Source organism: Hevea brasiliensis, chromosome 1 (genome assembly GCF_030052815.1).
Source record: "Hevea brasiliensis isolate MT/VB/25A 57/8 chromosome 1, ASM3005281v1, whole genome shotgun sequence".
In the NCBI taxonomy this organism is placed as follows: Eukaryota; Viridiplantae; Streptophyta; class Magnoliopsida; order Malpighiales; family Euphorbiaceae; genus Hevea; species Hevea brasiliensis.
The window spans coordinates 28089513-28097015 of NC_079493.1; the positions used below are offsets into that span (position 1 = coordinate 28089513).

Below are 7503 nucleotides of genomic sequence, written 5' to 3' on the forward strand. Positions count from 1 at the left end.
CCTGACTAAATTAAAATAAAAGCTAAATGAATTAATTGCATCATAGGCTTAAAAATAAATAAGGATTAGCCTATAACATTTTAGATGTGATGAAAGTAGATAGTATTATTTAATCCACGAATTAAAATCATTGTGATTCATCCACAACAAATACTTACAAATTATAGATAAGTTAATTTGTTTTATCAATAACATTACATAATATGCTTTATCAATAAGGAAATCAATAATATATAACACTAACATCTATAATAAACAAACAAGTTAATTTGTTTTATCAATAACATTACATGATTGGATAATAACAAACATAGTTTAATATGCATTTTCAACCAAACTAACTGAATCCATACAATCACCTGTTGGGGTACTTGTTGGTCCTATAGGATTTATGTTGATTTCAATATCCTCTTTTTTCTTGTCTTGTAGTGAAAGTAAAGGCTTTGGAGGCATTTCTAGGGTTTCAAACTCTGCTTCAAACATCTTTATAACTGCATGCATTGAAGGACGATGAATGGGTTCCAATTGAGTACACCAAAGTGCTATTAAAACCATCTTATTTGCTATTTTCTTTTCCTCATCTGAAACATCTCCCAATTCTACATCCTTTCCTTCACTGAGTTTGTCATAAGCCCATGTAGGAAAGTAAATTTGGCTTAGATGCTCAGCAGATGCATTCAAGGTCTTTCTTCTTCCAACCATTTCCATCAATAAGATCCCAAAACTATATACATCAGCTTTATGAGATGCACCTCCAAGATTTTTGTTGATCAACTCTGGAGCCATGTAACCCCAAGTTCCTCTTGCTGCTGTGAGAGAAACAACATCATTATCTGGAGGATATAACTTGGCAAGTCCAAAATCTGAAATTTTTGGAATAAAACTTTCATTAAGAAGAATATTATGTGGCTTGATATCAAAATGCAAAATCTGCATGTTGCAACCTCGATGAAGATATTCAATTCCTTGAGCGACTCCAAGGGAAATTTCATACATTTTTTTAATGCTTATTGGGGAACTGCCTCCTCGTAAAAATATATGTTTATCAAGAGATCCATTAGGCATGAATTCATATACAAGAGCACGTTTCGATCTCTCAAAGACAAAACCAATAAGGCGAACCACATTAACATGGTAAATTCTTCCAATAGTAGCTACTTCATTGATAAAATCATGTCCAATAGCTTAAGACTAACCCAAAAACTTTATTGCCACCGATTGACCACTAAGAATCTTTCCTTTGTATACAAGGCCATAACCTCCTTCACCCAATTTGTCTTTAAAACCTCTTGTAATCCTTTTGATATCAAAGTAAGAATATCTAATTGGTAAGAAATTATTGTGACCTTGAAGAAATTCTTCAATGTTATCATACATTGATAAATGCCTTCTTTTCCATTTGTAGATCAAAAAAGAGATAACACATAGTGTCCCACAAAGGCATAATGTCACACGATATAGCACTGTACAAAAATAAATGGATAATAGTTAGAGAAGATATTGGGGTTTATAAATGTCTATAAACTTTCTCTAGTGCAAAAATTCATTTTTATTGCAATTACTTCTAATTGAGCTAGAAATTATGCACGCTTATTATTTCATTAAGGAATCATTTTCTTCATTTCTTGGCCATTTTCTTCTTCCTTGATTAGCATAATTTAAGTAATATAAGTTTTATTTTTCCATTTTGAGGATAAGACAATATCATTTTGTGTTACATAATATTAAACTATGTTTCATGATTTGCATTCAAGTAGAGATAACCTTACCAAGGAAAGCGAGTAAATAAGGGAGCAACCCTACAAGAAAAACAAAGAAAGTTACTTGATGACAAGTAGCATTGCAAAAATATAAATCCATAAAAAGCTTTACCTTTTCGATAACTAATTGTTTTTCTTAATTATTGCATTCTAAAATTAAAACTTTACCTTTCGTCCCAAATTGTTGAGATAAACCTATTACTTTAATTATAAAATAAAATAAAATAAAATAAAACAATAACACAAAAGATTAATGATTTAACCTAGGCATGTTTAGTTCTAGTTCAAACCTTAACGCACCCTTTACTCAAGAACAAATTCATTAATTCCTAGCTTCAGCACAACCACATTCTTTAAATTCCTCTAATCATCATTTCAATTTCATAGGTATAATTACTTGTTTTTCCTCTCATTCTAGTAACCATTGAATTATTGATTCAAATTGCACCAATCACATCACTAATTGTTAGATTTCTTAACCAATGTTCATGATTATCAAATGAAGATCAAGTTCTTATGACTCACCTTGGTTCTTGTAAATTTAGTTCTCAAATGCATTTAGACAATGTTCTTTAAGTTCCTTCCTTTAAATGTAATCTCTTATTTCTTCACAAAATCATTAAGGCACTTAATTATTTAGTTGAGTTCTTTCCTCATTTTTTTTTGTTCATGACTTTGTGGTGATGAAGAAAGTGATAGGTTTGGCTATGGATCATGAAGCATGACTTGTTTCTCTTCAGGATGGAGGAAGGAACAGTCCTTGGTGAGCACATAGCCCAATTCAATGAAAAGGTCTGTGACTTGTTACATGTGGATGTTAAGTTGAGTGATGAAGAAAAACACTTAATCCTTTTTTGCTCTCTACCACCATCATTTGGGCACCCAACAACTATATTGATATTTAGTAGGAGGATCTGAAGTCTGAGAAGGTCACGACAACATTCAAATGCTATCATATAATGCAAAAGTTAGATTTAGATAATTCCAAGAGGGATTGGTGAGCTATGAACGTGTAAGGGGTAAAGAAAGGGACCAAAATCAGTCCAGGGGAAACTCTAAGTTAAGGTCCAAGTCAAATGCCAATAAGTGGAGTGTTTTAAGTGTCATAAGAAGGGCCACTTCAAGAAAGATTGCCTAATGCTGAAGAACCAAGGAAAGGAAGACTGGAAAGGTAGTTCTTTAAGTTTAGCAAGTATAGTGTTAGAAACTTTAAATGAAGAAGACTTGATGGTGGTATCTGCAGTAAGAAAAGGTACATACACTTCCACCTAGACCGTAGGTGTAGCTTATTCTTCTCATTATACTACACATAGATACTGGTTTTATAGATATGAAAATTATGATGTTGCAAGTGTTAAGTTGAGTGATGGGCATTTTTGTAAGGTTGTGGGGATGGGGATAATGATGGTTAAGATGCTTGGTGGTGTTGATAGAACTTTGGAAAATGTTTAACATATTCCAAAATTATGACAGAACTTGATCTCACTAGGATAGTTAGAAAAGACCTTGCATAGATTTTCTACTACTACAAGCAATGGAATTCTCAAGATTTCCAAATGTGCTATCATAGTGATGAAATGGAAACAGATTGAGAACAACTTATATGGGCTAATGAGTAGTATAGCTATGGGATCTATAGTCTCTTTAAAGTCAAGCATAGTTATATATATTCTTTGGCACATACAACTAAAGCATATGGATGAACCATGCATGAAAGAACAACCATAAAAGGAAGCTATTGGAAGGTGTTAAATAGTGTAAGATTGACTTTTGTGAATTTTGTGCCTTTGGGATACACAATCAAGTCTAGTTTAAACTATCCTCACATAAGAGCAAAGAGATGCTAAAACATGTACATACAAAAGTATGGGGTCCAGCACAAGTACCAATAAAAGGTAAAGCTAGATACTTTGTGAGTTTTATCAATGAACTCCAGGAAAGTTTGAGTGTATTTCATGAATAAAAGTTAGAGGTATTCTCTATTGTCAAGGAGTGGAAAGCCAAGGTGGACAGATAGACAGAGAAGCAAATCAAATGCCTCAAGTTTGATAATGGTGGCAAGTACACATCACAAGAGTTCATCAATTTTTACAAATCAGAGGGAATTAAGAGAAATTTCTTAGTCTTAGGCTCCACAATAGAATAGGGTTGCAAAAAGGATGAACAAGACTCTTTTAGACAGGACTAAATTGATGAGGATACAAGCTAACTTATCTAAATAGTTCTAGGTAAAATTAGCTAACACATCTTGTTTCATTATTAATAGGTTACCATCTTAGAGGTTGGAAATAAAATGTGCAAAGGAAGTTTGGACAGTAAAGATGCAGATTACTCTCTATTTCAAATTTTTTGTAGTCCAACTATACACATATTCCTAATGTGAAAGGTTCAAGTTGGATCCCAAGTCTAGAATATGCATTTTTGTTGGTTATGAAAGAGAAGTAAAAAGGTATAGACTATGGGATTCAAAAGTACAGAAGGAGACAATTAGCAAGGATGCCATTTTTATTAATGTGCTATGTTAAGGAATAAGGAACCTCATAAGGGTGAATCATTTAATAGCTCCTCAAAGGTTGAAAATGAACTTCTTAGTTCCTTCAAGACAGTTCAATCTTCAATAAAATTAGAAGATGATGATGTTCTACATAAGCAACAACAATAGGAGTGCAGCATTGCCATAGATAAACCTAGCCACACAATAAACCTCCTATAAGGTATGAATACTAACTAGTTGTAGAGAACCTTCTTTATTCCAGGAGGTAGTTTCCAGTCCAAAAAAAGAAAAGTGGATAGAAGCCATGGTGGAAAAGATGGTGTCTTTACACGAAAACCAAAATTTAGAATTAGTTAAACATCTAAATGAAAAGAAGCTAATTAGGTGCAAGTGGGTATATAAAAAGGAGGAAGGAGTAATAAAAAAGAAAGGTATACAATTCAAAGTAAGGTTAATTGCTAAAAGGTACTCACAAAAAGGAAGAGTTGACTACAATGAGGTTTTCTCTCTAGTGATAAGACATACTTCTATAAGGATGTTGTTAAGTATAATAGCTCAATTAGATCTAGAGGTGGACCAGTTAGATGTTAAAATTGCTTTCCTACATAGTGACCTGGAAGAGCATATTTACATGAAGCAATCAAAAGGATTTAAGGAGCTTGGGAAAGAGTACCTAGTGTGCAAGCTAAAAAAGTCCCTTTATGGATTAAAGTAATAGTTTAGGCAATGGTACAAGAGCTTCAACTTTTACAAGATGAGTATTGGTTTCACCTACTATTGTGTATACTTTATGAAATTGGCTCCTATATCTTTTTATTAATATATGTTGATTACTGCAAATGATATGAGTGACATATGCCACCGTAAGTCTCTATTAGAAAAAAAGAATTTAACATGGAGGATCTTAGTGCTGCAAAGAAGATCCTTAACATGGAAATTAAAAGAGACAAGAAAAAAAGAAAGCTATGCCTCTCATAGAAGAATACATCGAGAAGGTTTTAAAAAGGTTTGTGATGGACAAAGCTTAAACTAAACTATTTCTACCTCATTGGCAAGTGACTTCAAGCTGTCATGTTTGCAATGCCTCAAAACAAAAAATGAGGTGGAGGTTATGTCAAAGGTTCTTTATGCATGTGCATTACTGAGTTTAATGTACACCACGGTGTGCACTAGGCCTGATTTGGCTCATGCTGTCAATGAGTTTAGGAGGTTCATGGCTAATCTAATTAAGGAACATTATTAAGCTGTAAAATGGGTTCTCTGATACTTAAGTGGTGCAAGCAATTATGGTATTTGTTTTGGTACTAATGATGATTCTATTTCTATTATTGGATATGTAGATGTAGACTATATAGGGAACTTAGATGATAGAAAGTCCATTGATTTTTCCAAGAATCAAGTGTACCATGCTTAGATCAAGCATATTATAGTGAGCTATCATAAAATAAGAGAATGGATTTCTTCAAGTGATATATTGTTGAAGAAGGTGGATAAAACTAAAAATGAGTGGATATGTTGACAAAAGTGCTGCCTATATAGAAGTTCAAACTTTGTTTAGACTTATTTTTTGTCATTGGATGTTCATCATGAGGATGGTATGGCTTGAGAGTTTCTCCAAGGTTGACTTCGAAGGGTGCGAATATTCACCAAGATAGAGATTGTTGAGTAAAAGTGACTCATATTCCAAGATTTGCTACACACCTAAAGCCCCTAAAAAAGGGGGATGTTGTGCAACAAGATGGATGCATCAAAGCATGTGGAGGCAGTGTGTTACATGACATGGCTATGTGAAGAAAGCAAGACACACAACCTAACTGTGTAAGGATTCTTCGAGTCTAAATGGTCACATGGTTTAGGTGTGGGAAATCCCACGGCAGTGTTGATGACGTATGCTTCAAGTGATTTTGTCTAAAATGTCACACAGTCTTGCTATGTAAAATGCCACGACCGTGTTGATGTCGTATTATAAAAAGGTTGATATCCAAAAGATTGCATGGCTTGGCTTTATAATTCTATATGGCGTGTTGACATTGAGACTCTATTTTCCCAATGATTTATTACTTTCTATTTAAGATAGAAATCCTAATTATATTTGGTCAGGACAATCTTTTACTGTTTGAGAAGGGGACTTTATTGTATTTTAGGAACCCTAAAATGCTAGCTACATAAAAGGGTTACCTAGATACAAATTTAAAGAGACTTGAAAAGCTAAAGCTTTTGGGAGAACTTCTTAAAGTTATGAGGTAGCTTTGTGGACACAGGCAAATTGTAGAACCACATAAAAATCTTTGTCTCTCTTATGATTGTTTCTTTTCTCTTACTCTTGTACATGTGTGTGTGTACATAATTTAGTGTGCTACTTATCCTTTATCAAAAAAAAAAACTCATTTACTATTTTCTAGTAGGGGGGTGTAAACGAACGAAGTCGAGCCGAGCTTTGAATAGTTCAAGCTCGGCTCGAGCTCGATTCGAGTTTTAATATTCAAGCTCAAGCTCGGTTCGTTACATATATATTAAACTCGAGCTTGATTCGAGTTCGGCTCGTATCAAAAACTCATTTATAACATAAACGAACCAAGCTCGAGCTCAGCTCGTTTATAAATTAAGCTGAAACTCGAATTCGAGCTCGACTCAAGCTCGTTAATATTTATTATATTAAAATAAATTTTAATTTAAATAAAAGCAAATTAAAAATTAAATTAATTATAATTAAAATATATTTAATCTTAATTAAAATAAATTTAAAATAAAAAAATACTAAAGAGCCCATTTGGGCCCCACATGTTGGCTTGCTAGCCAATAAGAAAAGAACATTTACGTTAGGGTGGGGGCTGAGTGGCTTTCCTTAAAAAAGGGAAGCCACTCACCCCCCGATCCTTTTCTATCCGATGTGGGACAAGTTCCACATCAGATTTTTGTTTTTTTTTTAATTTATTAACTTTTATTTTTAAATTTTAACTTACTTTTATTTTATATAAACAATTTACTACAATAAAAGCCTAATAGTACAATTTAATGTATAATTAAAATTTTATCATATTTATTATTACATTTATAAATTTTTAAGATTTAAATTTGATTAAAAATCATATTTACATTATACATATGCTTAATCTAATTTCATGACTTTTAACTAAAATCAATAGTATTATGATTTAATTAAAAAGATTACCGTATGATACAAATTCAAGATATTATATGATATCAATAAATTAATTATAATTATATTCAACTCAATTACTTGTGTAT

General features: G+C 32.6%; 1 pseudogene; it reads right to left on the minus strand.

Moving 5' to 3' along the window:
* Positions 1-227: 227 nt before the first annotated feature.
* Positions 228-4233, minus strand: LOC110646263 (rust resistance kinase Lr10-like; annotated as a pseudogene).
* Positions 4234-7503: the final 3270 nt, after the last annotated feature.